Source organism: Columba livia, chromosome 6, assembly GCF_036013475.1.
Source record: "Columba livia isolate bColLiv1 breed racing homer chromosome 6, bColLiv1.pat.W.v2, whole genome shotgun sequence".
NCBI lineage: Eukaryota > Metazoa > Chordata > Aves > Columbiformes > Columbidae > Columba > Columba livia.
Genome location: NC_088607.1, coordinates 2,419,655 through 2,442,018, shown reverse-complemented (window position 1 = coordinate 2,442,018; position 22,364 = coordinate 2,419,655). Strand labels below are relative to the sequence as shown.

At 43.4% G+C, this 22,364-nt stretch overlaps 1 long non-coding RNA gene across 1 annotated transcript in view; it reads left to right on the top strand.

Moving 5' to 3' along the window:
• Nucleotides 1–267: 267 nt before the first annotated feature.
• Nucleotides 268–22,364, top strand: part of LOC110363074 (uncharacterized) — a 96,502-nt gene continuing 74,405 nt past the window's right edge. The window contains exons 1-9 of the long non-coding RNA XR_010473360.1: nt 268–2,314; nt 3,139–3,283; nt 9,567–9,681; nt 12,713–15,975; nt 17,667–17,865; nt 17,952–18,015; nt 18,483–18,891; nt 19,339–19,501; nt 19,793–20,033. This is a non-coding gene — a long non-coding RNA (uncharacterized LOC110363074). The remainder of the gene's footprint in view (nt 2,315–3,138; nt 3,284–9,566; nt 9,682–12,712; nt 15,976–17,666; nt 17,866–17,951; nt 18,016–18,482; nt 18,892–19,338; nt 19,502–19,792; nt 20,034–22,364) is intronic.

The window sequence follows — 22,364 nt, the reverse complement described above, 5'->3', positions numbered from 1 at the left end:
CCAGAGGAGCCACAAAGATGAACTGAGGCTGGAACAGCTCTGCTGTGGGACAGGCTGGGAGAGTTGGGGTGTTCGGCTGGAGAAGAGAAGCACCAGGGACACCTTATTGTGGCCTTTCTGTACTGAAAAGGGGCTGACAAGAAAGATGAGGACAGACTTTTGAGCAGTACCTGTTGTGATGGGACAAGGTGTGATGGTTTTAAATGAGAAGAGGGGAAATTCAGGTAGGACATGAAAACAATTTTTTGATGAGGGTGGTGAGAGCCTGGCCCAGGTTGGCCAGAGAGGTGAACCATCCCTGGAGACATCCCAGGCCAGGCTGGACGGGGCTCTGAGCAACCTGAGCTGGTGAAGATGTCCCTGCTCATGGCAGGGGTGGCACCAAATGAGTTCGGAAGGTCCCTTCAACCCAAACTATTCTCTGATTCTATAACAAGGCTGATGTTGCGCTGCCCAAAAGCACCTTATCTTCATGTACAATCATGTAGCAAATCATGTATTCATTTGTATTATTAAATAAAGACTAACAGAGTCGTACACCCGGCAGAGCAGAAGGGATGCACAAAGGATCACGGGTTCCCGGCATTCCCCGCTCCCTCTTGGAAAGCCGCTGACTCACTCCCCGAGCAATCAGCCTCGTGTGCCATTACAAATGGGGTGGTTAATAGGCCTGCATCCATTATCATTAGTGCATCTCAGCACGCAGGTACATGATGGGTCCTGCCAGCGCATTTGCTCCAGCTCACTGAGCCAGGGGCCATGCTCCATTGCAAATGAGGATGAGGAACACCTGCTCCAGGGTTTTTCGGCAGACCGGAGTCATCCTTCACATCTCATGCAACACTTGTTCTGTCAGAATGCAATGCTGGCACCGGCCGGAGCGGTGCTGTGCCAGGCGTCCAACTAAAGATTATAGACTTCCCTGTGGTCTTCTGCTGAAGTTCAGCTTTGAATTTTTTTCAAAGAATCCTTTTAAAAATTTATCAATTTCGTATTAGGCATTCAGTCATTATGTTAAGGGTTCAAAAATAAAGATGAAAAAAACTTTGCTGCAGAAATTAACTCTTTTTTTGGCAATTAGAATGGAAGCATAAAATATTTATTGAGTCTGATAATTTTATTCACAGTGCTGAGTGCTGGCTGTTTTGGTATGTTTTCTGAAAGATTTTATTTTTGGAAAATAGGCCTTGCGATTTTTTTTTTTTTCTTCTTCTTTTCTGGCCTTCTGCAACTATTCACAGTGTTTGTGGGATTTTTGTTTTAATTGTCTGCACTGGCTGACCCGAAATGTGGTATTAGACACTAAGCAAAAGGGGGAAAATAAGACAAAATAATGCCTTTCCAAGGTGTGTGTCTTTCCATCCAGGAGCCTGTGCTCTGGCTGCCCTCCAGGGCCAGGACAAAGGCGTTCCTCATCCCACTCCAAAAGGCACCACGCTTGCTGCCAGCCCCAGGCTCGCTTGTTTTAGGTACTGGAAACCAAAATTAAGGGAGGAAAAATGGTTGCAATTTGAACAAGCAGCTCCTGAGGTTTGGGAGTTGCAGTGAAGGACACAGTGAAGGTGATAGCATTGTAGCATGTCCTTGTTTCCCCATCCTGTGTGACGGGGATCTTGTGGGCATTGCTGGTTGCCAAAGCTTTTTGGTCTCCAAAGACACAGGCTCGAGGCCAAGGCTGGCACTCTGAGCACCCCTGTCACCCATCCTGCAAGCGGGACTGGCTGGGGGCACATGCTGTTGGGCTCATGCGTGTCCCAAATCCTGCTGGGTCTCTGCCTCTTGGGAAGACCTCCCCAAACCACTCCCTTGGAAGGCACCTCATATCCTCCAGCTCTCCCTGATAGACAATCAATCATAGAATCATTGCATCATCTCTTCTTGAAACAAGGCTCGGGATGAACATTGGCTGCCGTAATGCACGCTGCTGGCAATGATGCCACACTGACGTGCACTTTTTGACTGGTGTCATCTTTGTCTCCCAAGCAAGCAGAAGGAATGGGAGTTGTTTGCTTCTCCATTCCCAACATGCAGGTGAGTGGACTTGACTCTGAACTTGGAATAAGGAGCTAACTAAGAAATTCCTGTTTGCTTTTAAAGTCATTCCTGTCCTCCTTCCCCAACCCTCTCTTCCATGCTGAAGAGGCTTTTGGTTCTGCTTTCAGAGCCTCTGAGAAAATGACAGCTACTTTATTTCAACAGGACGCCCTGTCTGGTGGAAGATGGGATTCCACGATGATAAAATTATACTGGAGGTTATAGGTCTGCTGCTCTGCCAGGAAAGTGGAGTCTTCAGTTTGATCAGTGAACATTTAAGGTTTGTACCTTGGGATCCAAAGCCTTATTTGTGCTTTATGATCAGCCACTACCAAAAAATTACTGCCAGGATCCATCCTTGTAGCCATTATGAACTTTGATGCTCAAATGAAATCTTAGACTCTTGTTGCTCAAGGTGCTTCTGGGTCTGTCTCAGGTTTGGGTTCCCTGGTCAGAGTGAATCTGTCATTGCGCCTTTTTTCTTTTTCCTTCACCTTCTCTTTCTTGTCCTTCTCTGTACTTGTCGCTCCTTATTGGACTGGTATGAGCTATGGGGGTAGTTGAACTACCTCTGTCTTTCTATCTGCTCTTCCCTGGTGGGACTTCAACTTACATGTCTCCCAACTGTGGAAGACGTGAGTCATTTCCAGAATGACCTGTTAGACTAATGTTTTAGTCAATTTAAGAAACTTAATATTGGGATCAAAATGACAAATGCTGTGTTGCTCCTGCATCCATGCTCCCTTCCAGCTTCAAGAGGTATGTGGAAAAATATCCTTCTCTGCTACCACTGTCTGAGCACGTATCTCTGCATAGTCAAAATGCAACAAGAATCACCTCAACCAGTAATGAGAAATAATGTCCTGTGCTGTGATTGCACCAGATCTGCATGCCCCAGGTGGCAGGTGGGCTGGGGCAGCCTCGAGACAAGAAAACTTCTTGTTTCCTTTAGGCACGCTGAGCTTCATGCCACACTGATCAGCCCAAATGCAGATGCCACACCTAAGTCGTTACCACCTTCCTGATCAAATCTGGTGCTTGGAGTTGGTCACCTCTGTGGCGATAATTCAGGTCTTCACTTGATGTAGATCATCTTATTTGCAGGTTCATAAGTCTCAGTTGGAATGTCCCCAAGGATAGGAATGTCAGCAAGATATATTTCAAGTGAGTGCCAAATATAAGAGACCTGGACAAAATGAAGCAACTAATAGGTCTGAGACTCTGCTGGGGACTTTGGCACCACACTCAGGTACTGAAGAATTTTTATTATGGTTTGGTGAAACCAAAATGCTGCAGGAAGAACTTTTGTGAGTGCTGTGGGTTAGAGACCTGTGCTAAACCACATCTGTGGTTTTTGTATTCTCCATGTTATTAAACAGAAATATTCTTGCTTTCTTCTTTGATCCTCTCAGCATGCAAGAGTTATTTCAGAAGGTTTTAAGGGTTGTGCTGCACTGAATGCCCTTGGATTGCGAATGGGGATGTCCCTGTCTTCCCCAGGGGACCATGGGCTGGTCACTGATGGTTCGGTACCGCACATATTAAAAAGTTTCATGTGGCTTTGTGTAAATTTCAGGGAAAGAGATAAAAATCTTCCTATTTTGAAATGTAATTATATGACACTTTGTTGTTGTGGTGGTGGTTTGGTAATATAGTTCAGCAAAACCAAAGAGGAAAGGTGAGAAGGGGAGTCCATCCAGCCCAGCACTCTCTCAGTGGCAGCGTCTGCAATGGGTATTTTGGGAAGGGTATGAAAAGGGAGTAAACAGGGAGAGATCTCATTGCAATGAGTTATTTGGGAAGCAAAATACTTTAACTTTAACAGACATATATTTGTGTGTACCAGTTTTCTTGGTTAAGGCTTATTTCTAGATCTGTGCCATTTGAAGCATTAGGTTTTCATGGGGCTTTTGCTTGTGTGCTATAAATGCCTTTATTCTAATTTCCATCCCCCTCACTGAGAGCTGCTCAGAGTTGGTGTTGCTACAACACTGGAAAAAGAGGTGCTAGAAATACCAAATCTCCACTCATTTGGGACTGAAGAGCCTGAGGAAAAGCTGTTCAGAGGAGTGACTATAATGCAGAAGGCAGCTGTGTGTGGTTGACACAGCCTAGATATGAAGATATTTTAATTAGAAGTACGAGTAGGAAAATTAGGATCTGGTTTGGACTTTTCAAGGAGTAACCCTCGAACAATGCCTGGAAGAGTCCAGTGGAAGAAATCCCTTGGGATCAAATGGGATCTGAGGCGCAGGCAGGCAGTGAAAGTTAACCACGATGATAGTCTTGGGGATGCTTAGAAATTCTTGGCTTTCATCTGGCACAACAGGAATAAACAATATCTTCCTTTTTTTCCACTCCACGGGGAGTGCTGGATATCTACCGGGACATGTCTGTCACGTACTGGAGGGAAGAGCTCCAGAAGGAGATGTGGAATATTGTTGTTATTGGCTTGGAGTGCATGAAGGGTGAGTCCCTTACACAGCCCACAAGTCCAGGTGTAGGTACCACTTTGGCACCCACCAGCTTAAAAGGCATCACTTTACTTTTCTATGTGCTCAGATGATGCTTTCTAAATGGCTTCAGGTGTAAGGTGCTGAGACAAATGAAGAGGGGACAAACTTAGAAAACATGTTGCCAGAGGTTCAGTATTTCCATATGTTTATCTTGATGGATTTTACATAAAAGAAGAGGAAGAAGAGATTAAGATATGGAGTATTACTGGCTTGCTTACTGCAAACACTGTAGGAAATACTGCTTTTGAATTTACTGGAGGGCTGAATTACTTTCTTCTGTCCATATGAAATGTGAGCCATTAATTCAACTATCAGCTTTTGCAGGTGATAAGGAGTGCAAAGTTAATTTTGTAACATGAACAATGAAAAGTTCATAGATTTTCAAATGATAATGGTTTTGTTCAGCTATGTGCTTAAGCATTGCCTTGAAGCTTGGGGTATGTTTACCTGCTTTGCTGATTATTAATAGACTTCAATATGTGTTTGCAAAATCACAGCTCCATCAGTATGTCAAACAAACAAAACTGCTGCTTATTTTCCATGTACTTTTAATATATAGATTCTGTTGTATGTGTCTGCTAACTAGAGAAATGGCTGAGTCTGACATTGACATACAGAGTTTATGTAATTTCTAAGCTTGATTCTTACATTATGCTGCAGTCTCGACCTGCGATGACCTGTTATTTTATCCCAGCAATGGGCTGCCCACAAACAGAGATCACTGTTCGTGCCAGGGAGCAGCGAGTCTGAGATGTGACAAGCAGCCACCAACTCAACGTTGAAACCGAGCCTTGGGAGGTGAAATGCCTGTGCATTAACCCACTTTGCTACCCTGCCTTATCCTGATACATTTTTAAAGCACTTTTTTTTTAATTGAAAAGAAGATAATCATCCTATATTCAGAAAAAAAAATTAAAACATAGTCCAATGAACTAGCTGGTACAGACAGAACCTAAAACACAGAGAGAAGTTGGCACATGCATGTTGCAGAGTCTTACTGATCATTGCCAAGCACAGGAAAATTGATTTGCTTTTTCTGCTGCTGTCTTAAGCGTGACATGTGGGATCTACATAGTGTGCCCTCCTGCTCCACCTTCCAGATGCAATGGGAAGAGCAGTCTCGGGTTAAATTCTGGCTTATTTTGGGGTAGGGTTGTTCAGTCTTGTAGAGTTAGGCAGGAACAGGAGCGTCGGGCTGGATTAAGGTGCTGGGAGCTGGTTCCAGCCAGGACATTAATGCCGCACTCATGGTGTGAGAGAGCAATACATTCTCATCTCAGAAAAGCTGAAATAAGGTTTCGGCTGAAGGAACATATTGCATGTGATACTTGGCTGTTTAAATGCTGGTTCCTCAGCTATTTTCCTGCACTTTCCTCCCTCCTCCACAATTAGATGCTTAAACGACAGCGTGTGGTATTTAGTACTGGATTTCAGTGCTCTCCTCAGATTTTCTTTCACCTTTGACTGGATGCTGTGATGCTAAAACACGTAGCGGGGACAAGGGGCTCTTTTGCCAAGCGTGAAGGGGGCTGAGATGGACAACCCGTGGCTGTGTCAGTTTGCACGGTGCTGCCCATCTCGTCCCAGGGCTCACAGGGAAGAACTTTCCCCTGTGCTAGTGCAGAGCCTTGGTTTTGAGAGACTAGTCTGAGACAAGTAAGCTCTTATTTGTACTCGTGGCCTCGTCAGGATTTGAATCGAATTCTCCAGAGATGCCCTCCAGCTTCCTTAAATTTCATTTTTTTATAATGAAGATAATTTCGAGTTTTACAAGCACAGAAATGTCTAAAACTAATAAACATTTTATACACGTGTCAAAAGATGCTTAAAAAGCAGCCAAACCATGTTTTTTTTTAACAACTGGGCAGGGTGGCTGAAAGAAAAAAAAACAACAACCCACAACCCTACAACGCACTCCTTGTTTGCCAAGTTCCTGCAGCCTGAGCGAAGTTTTACAGATGGGTTATAAACCCCAGACTAACAGAGCTTTAGTGCAAGCGCTGACATTACATAAAGCCTAGCGGTGCAGCCGTATCGCTATGACACCCCTGCAAAATCACCCCCGCATCCCGTCACCGACCCCATCCCTCTTTTGGGAATGATTCTGGGATTTCTATGGCCGCACCAGGGGGATTCAGACACGGGGGCTGGCGGGTGCGCTCGCCCTTCTTGCTTTGACATGTTTGCAGGGAAGGGATTTGGCAGGCGGCCCTGGCAGCCCGGCAGCTCATGGGGAAACAAAAAGAGCGGCTATCAGTGCCGAACGGGGCGGCCACGGTGGCTGGTGGCCACGCAGCCTCACCGGTCCCCGCTTCAAACAAATAACGTGCGGGGTTTATCGCGGGGCTTAGGAGAAAAGACTCTTACGGGCATCATCCGAGCGGTGTATTTATCTGCGTTGTGAAATCTTCTGCTGCTTATTGATTCTTTGATGGGCTTTTTTTTTTTTTTGGAAAATGAAGATGTTTGCACTGAATAGATGGAGCGTTTTGGTTTCTGGATGCTATTTCATCCCAAAAAGATGAATTTGTGGGAGTATATATGTGTACAGGCATGTATCTCCTCTGATAGATATAAGTGTGTATGTATGTTAGTACATAAAGCAAAGCTTTGCTGAGTATACAGCAGCTGGCTTACTTTTATCACCAGCTTTGCCATAAAACGTCCCATTTTAATAATCAATTTAGAGCCAACAAAAACCTGTACAGGTGAGAGGAAATCTGTGAGTGTGATCAAAACCACGTTTCTGATTCAGGACGAAATCGCAGGCTACAGGGAGGTACATCTGTAAATTATACAGGAAGCTTTCTTCAACAACTGATTCACCCTGACAGTTTTACTGGAGTATATGAAAATTAGTATTAAAGATGTGATATGTAGGCTTCTTTCCAGGAATTCCAATCTGGTTTCAATAAAATGAAAACACTGATTGGAAGTGAAGTTGCCTTCCGGTTTTGCCTTTGGCTATTATGTGTTCATTCGTGAAATGACTGAATTCCACAACTACTTTTAATATTCACCTTTTGAGTTCATCTCCTGTACTGGACACATTGGAATGATTAAAATAGCACTGCCTCCTGAAGCCGGATTCTCTTTAATTTGAAACAGCCTAGGTGCTGAGCAAAAAGAAAAAAACAATAATAACAAAAAAAAAAATGAATGCTCTGTTAAGTCCATCCTTTCTTAGCATCAAGTTGCTTCAATGCCTGTTTAGGGTAGAATACTAATAAAGAAGTGGTTTCTAGGTGAAATATCCAGTGTTTCCTCAATAGCTGCACAGGGAAGACCTGAAAAGTAGTGGTTTATGCTCCCCATCTCTGCTGCTCCTGGTTGCTTCTCATGATGTTTGTTGCTGAAATGTTTGTGTGCTTTGATGTTACGTGTTGCTTCTTGCGTTGCTGCGGACGTTGGTGCTCAGCTCCTGGAAGGCATCACTGTCGCAAAAAAAATGCCTGTAAAATCGGGTATGGAGCAGAGAACGGGGCCAGCAGATGCGAATCTAAAATATCTGAGGTCTAGCAACGCAAACTGTTGCTTGTTGTTCAAAATGGCATTTGGATCCTGAACTTGCTGGAGTTTTTGTGTGCCAGATGAGCAAACAAGCTTCTCGCGGGGTGTGAGTGATTTTATGTGTTGAGTAGCTCATAAAGAAACCCAAATTCCCATGCATTCGCTAACACCTTCCAGACTACCCTTTGTGTTTTGAGGCAATATTGTCCTAGAGATGGAAAAACTGACTTGGCTGGATTTGGGGATGCACTGGCTGCAGCTCCGGGAGGACCTGTGAAGCAGAGGTCAGTCTGGCATCCAAGGCATTAATAGCTAAAAGGCTTGTCATGAGTTAATGGTAGTTGGTAAAATGAGTTAGCTACCTTAATTTTTTATATGGGAAACCTGGCAGTCATGCCAGTGAGAGTAACCCACTCGTAGAGCTCCCTTGGGGTCTGTGTTTGCTGTGTTTGTTTTCACAGAATCATAGAATCGTTTCGGTTGGAAGAGAAATTCAAGATCATTGAGTCCAACCATTAACTTAACCTTTCCCTGAGAAGCCCCCCACACCTCAGTCCCTATTACCTTCCTGGGTACTACTTCTCTGTGGGGCTCCAGGGACTTGGGCATCACTGGCATCCTCTTTTTGGCACATTTAGGGGGTTGTTTTCTCCTCAGCGACAGTGCAGGTCCCAACCCTGGGCACCACCATGCATGACCCGAGCTGCTGTGGACTAAGAGGACATCTGTAGTAAACAGTAATATTGAAAACTTTAGCACCTTTGTGGAACAAAGGAAAGCCCAGAGAAGTAATTTCAGCCTCTGCACTCAGTCACCTACCTGGCAACCTCTGCAATGAGTATTCTGGCAAGTTATATCACTGAGGGAGAGTCTGACTTTCTGCAGTTGTCCAACGCAATCTTTGATTAAATTTTGGATGCTGTTACTTAGACATCCGCTCCTGATGCGCTTACCATATTTTGCAAAGAGAAGATCTCTGTGAATTGAAAATTTCTGGTTATGTGCATTCAAGGTCATGCATAAAACAGTGTCTAGGATTGTGGAAAGTTGAAGAATTTAATCAAAATACTGCTCTATAGTTTAGTATGTTTCGTAAGATTAGGAGGGGCACCAATAATGCTGTCAGTGCGGAGTTCATTGGAACTCTTTTGAATTATTGAGCTACAGAGCAAACCTCAGCATAGCCTAAATCGACAGTTTTCAACAGTGCTGTGGGCAATAGAAGTTCTGACGGTTCCTCTGAGGCACTTGAGAGGAGCAAAATTACATTAAGCCTGTAGACCAACAGTAGGGTGTTGTTTGGGAGGAAAAAAAAGCAATTACAGGTTTTGCAAAGCCCCTCTTTCCTTTTGGTGCCTTCTTATAGGGCAGGAGGTTGAATGGGTGATAACTGTTTTCTTAGGTACCAGTAGAAAACAAGTAAAATGACACTGTTGTATTTTATAGAAATACCTCATGGGATTGAATGCAACCTGTAACACTTTTTCACCTTTGTTTTGTCCACAGATGGTGAAGACAACCTCCAAGCAGAGTGTGGCAGAGATTCGCCATGTGCGCTTAATGAGCTGATGTTGTGGATCTGGAATTGCTGGATCATCCTGAAAAAATTAAGAGTACGGAGGTACCTAAGGCTTTTTTCTCCTTTGGAAAGATCCCATTCTGTACTTAAAGTTAATTTAGAGAATGAATTAAATTTGATGTATATGTTAGTATATATAGAAATATTTAATGTGCATTTTAAATCTATAGATAGCCTTAGACATGAATATGTTCATGACCTAAGCCCCAAACATCCTGCCTTTCCACCAAATGAAACCGAATACCTTTTTCTTTTTAGTGATTTAACCTTATAATGATTTCCTAAATTCTGAAGTTATTTTTGCCAACTTCAGTATTGTGCAAATGTTCTCTGCTCCCCCCCACTTCTCTTTTGCATTTCAGAAATTAGTTCAATGTTAATTTTCAGAGCAGGGCATCGTGGTTGCGTGGTTTAGCCCTATATTTTCATTTTCCTTTGCAAATTTTCAAAGTTGCTTCTTGTAAACTGAAACTTGTTTATGGGTTAATAGGCCAGATGCTTTCCAATAAAACTCATCTTGTCTTCCTGAACAATGATGTAAAGCAGAGTGAAGCCAAACGTGAGCTCCTCCTTAAGACAAATGGATTTGAAGCGTGGATTCGTATGATGAGGGTTTTGACTGCTTTCGTAGTCTCTTTCCTCAAATTGTCAGTCACCTGTCAGGTGAAATAAGGAATGCAACGTAAAGAGTGCGGGGTTGGGGACCGCAGCGCGTGATACTGAAATGGCAGCGTGTGATGCTGAAGCAGCAGCTGGGAGCCCCGGTACCTGCCCGGCTCTGCATCCTCATCATCCACACATAAACCCTTCTCCTTAACATGCCTTCAAGCCTTCTGCTCCCAGTCTTCTGCATTCCAACCCCCCCTCCCCCAAATCTTTGGTTCATCCCCTGCAAACCCCGCTAAATATTAACTCATAAAACATATCAGCTGGGTTTATTACTTTTAACCATCTTTCCAATTGTGCTATAAAATAAAGGCAGATGCCATTTTAAGATCTTATTATTATCAAGGGCCAACTCCTCCAGCAGCACCTGCTTAGCAGCAATCTGCTTGTTTATAGTCCTTTTTTTATAGGTGACAGTTTAAGGTGGCTGTTCTCCTGTTACAAAGAGTTCTTTTTAATGTGGCAGAAGTGGCGCGCACAGTAGGTGAGCTCCTTTCTTCCATCCAGCGATGCCGAGAAGAGGGGTCGCCGGTTCACCTGTGATTTTTGCTTGACAGCTTCGCCACACACATCAGGCTCTGCCAAATGCTCCGCCATTAATTTATGATTTAAAGTAATTAACTTTTGCTGATTAAAGTAATTATTTCAAGTGCATTGCACTCAGGCCCAAATGATGCTCGCAGCCCCCTCTCCAGTTTGAGCTAGCAGCATGCCAAGTGCTTAAAAGCTGCACCAGGGAGCTCGCGGTGGCTTCTGCCAGTCTCACAGATCTGCCATGTTTATGGCTGACTTGTACTAACTGCTCATTTTAATGCCGAATCCTGGCAGAACATTGACACAGTGTGAAACCTTCATCCGGTAAACAAGACGAGCTTCAAATTGGTGACATGGATGACAGTGAAAACTGTTTAAATGAATCTTGCCTCCAGCCTTCCAGAGGTATTATGTTTTTTCGAGTGCTGCTCCTTCTCCAGATTGGCTGTTAAACAATTTACAGCTTTATCCAGCCTCTCCCTTTAGCATTATGCAGGTGCAAAATTCGGGCTTCTTTAGGAGATCGAAGGCCAAAAAAAACCTCATCTCCCCCCCCCCCCCCCCAAAATATAAAAAACCCGACAAACCAGACCTCACCAAAGCCTTTTAAAGCGACTTCAGACACGAAAAAGGAGTTTCCTTTGAAAATAAATCCCCGTTTTCGAAAGCGTGAATTTGTTGTGGAACCGCCTGTCATCTCCTAAAGTTAACGTGTTTTGTGTAGGAGCCAATGTTGGCTTTTTTTTGCTTTATTGTGCCTTCTCGGCGCAGCACAAGCGAGCGCAGCAGCCACAGCCGCAGCGGCTGCATCGTGGAAAGCTGCCAGCGCCGGGTGCCGCTGCAGCAACGCGCTTTGTCTCCTTGGCACAAAATGCTTCCAAAACTTACCCTTTTTTGATTTGATTTTATTTTTTTCTTTCTTTCTTTCTTTCTCCCCCTTGGGAAGATATTCCTCGGGAATATCCTCTTGCAAAGAGCTGTGGGATTTTGACTAGTGCCCTCAAAGTGAAACCGAGCAAACCGATATTTAAATCTGTAGGAGTAAAAATATCCATGCTGGGAAAGACTATATTCCTGGGACTATAAATATATTTAGCTAAAAAGGATTTTTTTTTTCTTTAAAATCTAGTTTTAATTTGGGAGTGAGCAGGAAAGCAGTTTCGTTTGGGAAGGGGATTCTTTTTTCCCGCTTTGCTGAGATGTCTGTTTTAAAAAGCTATTCACATTATCTTTCTCTCCTCTTCCAGTGCAACTGTAAAGAAATCTAATTCCATCTGTAATAAAGCACCTGATGGGCAGTGATCCCTGGCAAACAATATTTCAGCTTAATGCTAAGCGTTGAAAATACCTCATCGAAAAATAAAGATGCCAAGAAAAATCATCTGTGTGTTAGCTTGGCAGCAGGCCTCAGAAATTGAGGGGCAGCTCAACAATGAGCCTGCTTTTTGTTGTTGGCTTTTTTCCTCTTTTTTTGGGGGGTAATGAATGAAGTGCGGAGGGCAGGCCAAGGAAATCCGCGTGTTCTTGCTCTCTGCTTGCTCTCGCAAGCAAACATTGAGCTCTCACACCAGAAGTTAAGATGGAAACGCATGAGGTTCATTGATCCTGATTTTTATTTCCAGATCTCCACAACTTCATATCCAATAACATTTGGTGCCTCTGAAGATATAATACATCTGCAAAATTATCTAGGAATTTTTTTTCTAAGCAAAATTCTCTTGAGATTTACTTAAGGCTCGATCCAAAGTCCCCTGAGATGGTCAAGAGCCGGTTAGTGGACTCAGCCTCCTTTGGCTATTCTGCGCTCTCTGCAGTTGTTCCTGGCTTTTGCGCCTGCTCAAAGAAATAAATAATCCTCAGGGTGTTGTTTCAGGGCAGATAAGCTCAGGATGTAAAACCGCAGAGGCTACAAACAGCTTGGATTGGCATGGGGAAGCTTGGCAAAGCTTGGCTTGCAAACCAACGGGCGCGACGATGCCACCTTGGGTATTAATATCAAATATCAAGGTAAGCTGAGTGGTTCGAGGTGCTTGGCTCTCGTTGGCATTGCCATGAATGGGATGTCTTTAAATATCTTGGAGTCTTTAAGTCTTGGGTGGGTGTTGGACCAGTTTTGGGTGGGGTAAGGCAGGGATGCCTTATGGGCATCCCGCTGCGCAGCCCCGGCCTTGGTCCTCGGCAGCATCGAGCCGCAACAACAGTGAAAATACATGGGATCTGGTACAACATGACGGACAACAGGTACAAAGTATGAGAAATACAGAAATCCAACAAGCAGATGCAATAGGCCCGTTTTAATTTAATACCTCTGACACACAGAATTGTAAAAAGCATAAAAGTCCCATTACTGAATGGCACAATATATTAGCAGTTATAGGTGTTAAATCAAACCAAGGTACATGATATTAATGGGCAAAACGGCTGTGTTTGAACAGTTGTCTACTTATTAAATCTCTAATTAAGGACATGCAAACCAAGTGGCTAAGATTTTCCACTAAAGATGATAAATTGTGATTACTGAAATGTTTTTTAATGTGTTACAGCTCAAGCCAATTTGATTAAAAAAGTAAAGAAGCGATCCAAATTTTTCCCAACAGCTTTACCTGTAATGATAGTGACACCTCTGCAGGTCACTATAAATTGATTTTCTCTGTGCTGTATTAACCCCTCACTGCAGTCTGATACCTGGTTTCTGAATTTTACAGCCCTTCTCCACATGATCTTTCGGGATTCAAATGCACAGGTCTCAAACAGGTCAGATAAGCTGAAATTGATGCCTCATGACTTTTTGGCTGGGTTGTGTATAATGTTAGCGTAACTATTTTCCTGCTATAGCATACCCCTCAATAGGAGTAAGTGCACTTACTTGCCTCAATCAGCCATCTGTGACTCCATCAGCCACAGTGGAAACTAATGGTAATTGCCAATTGTTAACCAGACAATAGCAGATGCTAACTTTAATATCCAACAGTGCTCTTCCGAGCATCTTTTATGTAGACATGGCCTCACTTTAATACGTGTTTTCTTTCCCCAAAATACAGCGACTTGGTAAGGGCTGATTAGCCTAGGGAGCTATGTGACTTGAAGCGACGAACTTCGAGGAATGGCGGATGATGTTCTGTTTCTGGGCCATAATGTCTACAATCAAAAAATTTAGAAGATTGGGTTTTAAGTTGTTTTTCAAAATATTATTTTTCCAGTTAGATTTCACAAAGAGCCATGTTCTGGATGCTAACACGAGAGTAATGTCTTTCCTGGCAATGTCTTTGCCTCCTATTAGATAATCAATTAGTCTCAGAACATTAAAAAGCAAAATGCTGCGACAGGATTTTCCACCAAATTCAAAAATATTTACTAAAGGATTTCATTGCTCCTGTTCATTTACCTCTAAGCATGAAGGCCGCGGCTGCACAACATAATGCCATTGTTTTGGCACCAAGACAGCTTTGCAACCTCGGCCCCGGAGGACATCTGGAGTCTTCTGGGTCGCGGCGGTTCCTTTTCGCAGAAATTTGCTTGCCTGAAGTAATGAATGAGCCCATTTTCACTTTGACTGTGGCCTGCAGTCTACGGGAGACATTAGGAGCAATTTGTAGTCAACGTGCAGGTCTGTTCCATCTAAAATATTATCAATGAGCTTGTCAACCCGAGCCTTAACCTTCTTTGTTATTTTCATCTGCTCCTCTCTCAGATGTCTCTCCTCGTACCCGTAACCTCTGAAGACTAGCAACAGGATGTCATACACCTGTTTTGCTCAAGGCTGGGACTTGGAGCCCTGCGCGATATTGTGTCGGCATTGGCTCGCTCGCTGCTTTGCTCAACGTATATGTCAGAATGTCAGATGATCGTTGTTGTATCTGCAGCTGTTGCATGAGCGGAGTGCCAGGGGCACAACTTTCCTGCAGTGAGCTTTAATTTGCTCTCCTTTCCCTGAAGAGCTCCTGCGTTTCACCTTGCTGCTGCGGCTGCAGCTGGAGGAGAGCTCAGCCCACGCGCAGCTGCGGCCGCGGGACGGACGGACAGGCGGACAGATGGACGGCAGGCAGGGATGCAGGCAGCGAGGCTCCGCAACGGCCAGGGTAAAAACTTCACGCGGGCCAAAGGTGCTGCAGACTATTTGCATCTTTGCTCAATGAGGCATTTTACTAATTGTTTTGCAGGAAGGTATTGTAAACACTGAGGGGATTTATATTTGCACTAGTCAATCTGTAGTATATTTTGGATGCTATTCCAGGAGAGCTACTTGTAGCCTAAATAAGCCATAACCTGCCAAGATATTCATGAGAGATCTGACTAGGTTTTTGACTGCTCTCAGAATTAGGTTGACAATCAAAACAGATGTAGAATGAGACTGCAACTGGATTGCCAAAGGCAAAAAAACTCCTGTCAAATTCTTTAAAGGAGCAAGCTGATAAACCACTGTAATACATGGGAATAGTGGACATTAGTACCTAGACAAGGACACATATGTCCACCTTCAGATTTGTTCGGGACTGTGGATTTGTTTTACAAATTAGGTAGCAAGGGCATTGGAAAAAAAAAATGCTTAAAAATACACAATCAGTGAAACTTTAAAAAGACACAGCATTACTGCATGAATGTTACAGGATGTTTCTTAGTTTTTGGGTTTGTTTTTGTTTTGTTTTAATACGCGCTCTTGCAGAATTGCCGCATTTCCAAGTGACATATTGGGATAGCACAGTTCATCTGTAATTTAAAAGAAGAAAGCAATAGGGAGTTTGATTAAAAAGTAACATAATTCTGTATTACTGGCTATTGCTTTTGTTGCATCTATTATTCAAGTAGACATGAGGCATTTTGTCTTTCCCTTGCAATGTTAACTAAATCCAGGCTAAGTATATAAAACGAGGCTTCATCTTTAATAAGGAGGACAAATGCAGTGGCCTAACATGTACATCTGTATCTTGTCTAAGACTTGCAGCTCATAATTCTTGCATCCAGGTCTTCATAACCGACAGAAACAGAGAAGCTTTTGTGGGATGAAGCACAAGCGTGAAAGATGGTGGTGGGAGAAAAAACCCCAACAACTGTTTTCCAGCTGCATTCTGGGCAAATCACTGGCTGAAAGGACATGTCTAGTTGTACAGATGGATCAGCATCTAAGGTTGCTGTATGGTAGGTCTTTATCGTGTTTCAGGATAAGGAAGACTGAGGAATATTAAATGGAACCTTTACTTGGGGAAAATGCTGATTCATTCAAAAGGGAACTGTTCACAGGCAAGGGTTTGTTTCAATTATTATCCCAATTTGAACAAAAAAGGTAGAAGAAAAAATTATAATAATTTTAAAGAAATTTTACTAATTAATGTTAATGTCTGCTTTCAGAATGTACTTTGTAGGTTCTTTTTCAAAAAGATAGACATTTCAGAATTATAGAGCTTGAATAATATTTTAACATCAGATTTTTGGTTTTTAAGGATTTTTGCTTTAGGGAAGGCTGCTTGCCTTATTTCATATCTGCACAGGCATTAGGATGGTAAAAAATATATCCTCCTTTCCTCCCAAACCTACCTCCTAAATACTAAATGCTCCCACCCTCCCAAAGCTTTCTGTATAGAAGGTAAAAATACTCAAAACACACCTGGAATCGTCTGGCTCGGTTTGGGAGGTGCACGGCAGGTTGCAGGTTCCAGGGAGGGGGTTCCCGCAAGGGCTCTATGTGGTGAAGAACCCAACGCTGCCTTGTCTTCATCAGATTCCTGCCTAATCCACACGAGCCAGAGTGTCTGGGAACGTGCCTGCCGCAAAGCTGGGCTGCTAGTCTGTGCCTAGCAAGTTGGCTTGATGGTCACTTGGCACACGTGGCCCATGGCACCGGATTCAACGGCGTCGCACAGCTGAGCGATAGACGACCTGGTCCCTGCTGGCAAAATCACTCTCTCTGCTCCAGTGATGAAGATGGATTGGTCCAAGTGGAGCATCAGGTCTACAAGCCCCAAAACAAGCTGGAAATGTGTGCTCAGGCCTCTTGGACACATTGGCCAAGTCCTTGCTGCTAGCGGCACAACGTGCTTTGTCCCGTGGGGACCTCAGAACACCTCTGGGCTTCAAGAGAGTAAAAGTCCCCGGAACAAAACGTCCTTGACATTTCTTTTGGCTCTGTTCCCCTTTCTCTTCTTTCCAGGAGGATGCCAACCCTCTATTAATACTTCTATAATCTTTTTAATTAAAATTAAATCTATTTTTGATACCTCACCTCCAGATCCAACACTGTAATCCCAAGTGAAGGACAGATTCCCTTCACCGCAGTGTGAGGAAATGTCATTTCTTGCGCTGTATTTCCAATCAAGTTAGGTAACGTTTACTCCTTTTTTTTTTTTTTTCCTTGCTCAGTATTCGATGTTTTCATATCCTGGTTGGATCTTGATAGGAAAATGTAAAAACATGTCAAGAGAGTGGTTCAGTTACAAATGGAGTGCAAAAATGATTTTGGAGAAAGCCCATTTGTGTGTGATTTCTAGCCTAATTCTGCAAACCCTGGTGGTTTGGAGAGTTTAGCATCCAGAGGTTTGGGCACTTGCCCAAACTAACCCTAAAATGCAAACCTTTGGAAGCTTGCCTTTCAGTTCAGTGTGAGATATAAATAGCTCTGCTAGGAGCAAACAAAGGAGGTATTTCATCGAGCAGCCAAGAGAGACTCCACGAAACACTTGATCAGGCCGTGTTTTGGTATCCCAGGCTGAGCTCTGTCTTCTGCCTTAGCAATGCTGCCTTTTGGAGACATGCTGCTGCTTTTTCATGATACTAATGCAGTTGTGTCTAAGTGGCAAAAGGCAACGAGTCCTCAGCACCTTTACCCTTTGCAGGTTCTGTGAAGTGAGGGCTCACTGCTCATCCCCACCAAGAAAGTAATTTAAAAAGTACTCAGTGAAGTTCTTCCCATGGTGGCGTTGGTGGTTTGGATGTAGAGCTCCCTTCTCAGATGATGGAGTACCATGATGTCCAGTCTTGCAACGACTAGAAAGGAAGGGGACAGGCCTCCCTTGTCCCTGCACTTCTGTTCAGGTAAAATCAGATTTGCTGAGAGAGAAAACATTGAAGCGTTTTCTTCAAGATTTCACAGCTTTTTTTTTTTTCTTTTATGTCCCCAGGCTGGTTCTCTCCTGTATCATTAAATACATCTATATCTGCATACAGATATTCAACCTTGAACAGGTAACAGCCCGGAACAAATCAACTGTTGGAGAAATTAAAAGCCATGGATTATGTGGTCTTGCTATGGTACCCTTAATACACATTTTGGTACATATTTGGGTATAATTTTGGGTATTTCATTCTTCTAAAAGCCAGATCTTTACGTGAGAAAGCAACGTTAAGTATGTAAGTTGTAGAAAAAGGAGCAAGCACCAATTTGTGATGAAAGACAGAACTTCCAGGGAAGTCAAGCACAATCTCATAGCCCCAGTGAAACCACAGAGCATCCTTGCAGCTGAGCGGGCATCCAGATATTTACGGGACGTGTAAGAAGAACCAGGCTGATTTACCTGCATCGCCTTTCTCGTGCCCCCCCTTTCTTTGTGGCTGCTCCTCTTTGAAGACAATCACTGTAAAACTGCCACTTGGCCAGACCTTTTTTTCCCTCTCGTGTGCCTTCCCTGACCCTGAGTCTTTCCATTTGGCAGAGCTGAGCAGCCAGAGCCCTAAATCAGCCTGCCTGCAGCAGGCTGGGGCACGTCGCCTCTCCCCGGCTTCCAGCTGGCTGCTGGTCCCAACTCCTGTTTTTCTTATTCCTGCGGAGACAACACATTCTCACGCTGTCCAAAAGCCCAGGGCTGGGCTACTAATAGAGACTGCTGATGAATGGCGTAAGGGCTTTTCCATAACTCTCTGTTACTAATCAATGAGCGTGTTTGACATCTCGGCAACACAACGTTGGAGAATTGCTGTCAATAGTGCTTTCTCGTGCCGAAAGAAAATGGGAAAGCCTAATACTGGCATTACATCATTGGCGGTAGCTGGTTATTGATGTCATCGTTCCTGTCACTCACCTGATATATACAGCCTGCAGTGACTTACCTCGAATCTATAGAGGTATGGATTTAAAAATAAACATCAATAACTTTAAAATCACTGTACAATTGAGATGATGCTAACTCACAGTGGTGATGAATCTTGGATATTCTCTTACCTATTTCTATATTTCACTCTCATAAAGGGTATGCCTGGTCAGTTACCTCTGCCATTTGAGACATATTAGATTTTCAGATTACAATGAGGGTCTGAATAACTAGTGCCTTATTCTCAAATTGTCTTACGGGTGAATTGGTATATCACGTGTGCATAATAATATCTGTAATCATATGTTGTCTATTTACTGCAACGAAATTCTGATGCCTCTCTGCATCAATCTTAAGCACCACACAGAACAGCTTTTAGGAGATACTCTCACCTTGTAATCCTTTATTCTACACACGCACGCTGCTTGATCTTAAAACTGAGAAGCGGGCGGTGGATGATGCCCCTGTTCTTTTCTCCGAGGCTGGCTCCTGGAGGTCTGGCTTGCAGCGAGCAGCGAGTGCGAGCATCAGCACCTGTGTCCCCGTGCCAGACAGCTGGCACGCTCTCTGCGTGCCACGGCGTGCCATCTGTGCCAGCCGCCACGTGCCAGTTACGTGACTTGGGGGAAGTCAGGAGGAAGACGGTGAGTTCATACCACGACAGAGGTGCATTTTGATTTATTTCTTTTTTACGACATGCACTGGAATCTGCTGTGGATTTGGTCTTTTCCTCTCCTTCCCCTCTCTTTGTTGAAGCAGCGCTGGTTGTACGAGCCTAATGAATTCATTGCAGACATTCTGGGCAAATTTAAGCTTAGGACGTGCAGGGGGCATTAAGCACAGAGGGGATTTTGTTTCTGTAGAGTCTACATGGAGTTGTTCAGGGGATTGAAAGCATCAGGTGTTTTTCTAATACATAGATTATTTTTCTACAGAAACTGTATTCCACAAAAGAAAGAGCCCATTCACAAATAAAATGTTCCCATACATTGCGTGGAAGAAAGTGCTCAGCAACCCACTGTAAAAGGAAGAAGAACCCTCATCTCCACCAACTCCCACGGGCTGCTGATCAGCCAGGTCAAAGCCAACAGTTTTCTTGTCCAAGTTGGAGTCCTGGGAGCTCCTCGTTGCCACCTGGCCCAAACTGGTGGCAAAGGATGATGTCTGCATTTAGAGGTGAGTTGGCGTGAGATGGGCCTGTCCATGGTCACCTCTTACGGGATATTGTTACTTCTGCAAGAGTAGATCTTAATGCTGGTGAGAAGACACCATGGAGTCTTCAGTCCCCTCCGTGCACATTTGCCGTGCCCTAAGGTGACCCTCTTTCTCACGGGCAGAAGCTCCCTGGCACAGTCCAAAGACAGCAAAAAACATAACATTTCTCTTCACTCCTTCCTGTGTGTTTCATTGAGATATAGTGGGTCACGACTGTGTGGCACCAGGAGAATGTTGTGGAGCCGTTCCCAGGCCCGGGTGGCAAACACTGTGACTGTCAGTCCCCTCAAGGACGGAGGGAAACGAGCTTTGAACAAATGCTTCTTTGTAGGTGCAATGCACATAAGTGCATTTTTGGATCATAGTCCAAGCCTGCCTCCTTTGTGAGCTGGTGAATGTGCCAGGATGACTCGCTTTTTCTCAGTCCAGCACTTCTCCATTGAGCAGAGTTGGGGGCATTGCACATCAAAGAGAGGGAAATTAATGAATGAGAAAACCTTGACATTTACACAATTTAGGCATGTTACTTTTATTTAAGGTTTTTTCGTGGAAAGGGTGCAGAACCCTTAGTGAATAGACCTGTTAATGCCTCTTGCTTTTTGTGTTTATATGTGCCAGTTCTAATAATTGTCACGTCGGCTTAAGTGAGAAACATCCAGACACGTTTATGGAAGAAGCCGCAGGGCTTTAGTTCAAGTGACTTCTGGTACTCCTGGGTGGGGAACAGGGAAGGGCAATAAACAACAGAAATTTGTTGGTTTCTCAGCACCAAGATTTATCACGTGTAAAAATGTGGGACTTTGGAAGCCATTAATTATACATAAAGTCAATAACCAATCTTAATAGAACTTAAAGTGACAAAAGCGATGACATTTAAGAAATAAGCTTTCCCATACTGCGAGTCTGAGACCATCAGAGAAAGAAAAAAAGGTTCAAAACATGCTCTGGACACACAGTAATTGGAATTGCCGTTTTCTGATTTCGTTAGAGAAAACTGCTCTCCATGTAGGTATATTAGGAAAGGGAGAAATTCTGGATCACACAGGTCAGGTCTGTGTCTGGGATCACCTGCCCTGACAGCAGCAAACAGAGGAATTTGGGGTACAGAGTAGGAGAATGTGCTCTTTTATAATATCGGATAAGTTTTTAAAACATCTAAAAGTGCATGTTGTATCTTCAGTTGTATTTCCTCCAAAATGAATCAAGCAGAATCATTTGGGATAGCTAGAAAAATAATATTCCTAATAGTAATACTAGCAATAATTCCACTGTGTAGTAGCTGATTTCCAGAGACAGGAATCTGATCAAATCTGACAATAATTAATGCATCTGAGTTTAGACTTGAATTTTCTGTTAGTAAAATTTATAAGAAATACATGTATCCATGAAAACCCAAGCCTTAAAAGAAGCTCCACTGCCCAATTTAGACATGTATTCTAATGTGACAATTAATCTTATGCAAGTTGGGAAGGTCTGCTATGAAATCATCGTTCATTTATACTCCTACAGAACAGTTTATCTCATTTACTTCGTACCTTACTTTTTCATGGAAGATCAAGTGTCAATTCTTGGCCATTATTCTTGACGGAAATCATTTGAAATGGGCCAGACTAGTGAGAAAATCAAGACTCACACATGAATAAGGGATGCCAAGTTCTGGCCATTTTTTCAGCTGTCTAATTGAGAAAATGGTTTTTGCTCTTTGTTTCGAGGAGTGGGTTGGTTTGTTTGCTTGTTTTCTCAGGAACAGGGAATTTTTGTTGCTTCTTGCCCTTGTTCCAGTTTGCAGGAGCAGGCATTGGGGCTGTTAGCAAGTGACATGTTCAGGAATATAAAAGAGCCTTACATCTTTGGAGCTGTTTCGTGGTATTCCCCAGCATACTTGTTTGTTATAATTTGAAAGAAGCTATTGAACTGAAAGGAGGGACAAACAATCTACAGGCGGACAAAGCCGGTGAGAGCTAGGAGCGTCCAAATTTCCATGAAACGCTCTCATTTCAATTCATATTTAAATGGGCTCCTAAGCAGCTGGACAACCTTTCTGAGGCCGGCCACAGCTGATAGTTATAGCCAAGGAGAAATCACATGCAATTTGCCGAGAGCAGTTGAAAGGTGTGTATTTTAGTCTTTTTAATGTCAGAGAATAAACACTAAACTAACACTGTATGTCAAGATGTTGGGCAGAGTTTAAGCGCAATAGAACAGATTCTCCATACTGCGAATTGGCATAATTTTCTTTGAATTAATTCAGATTATGCTGATTTACAGCAGCCAAAGATCAAGCCAAATATG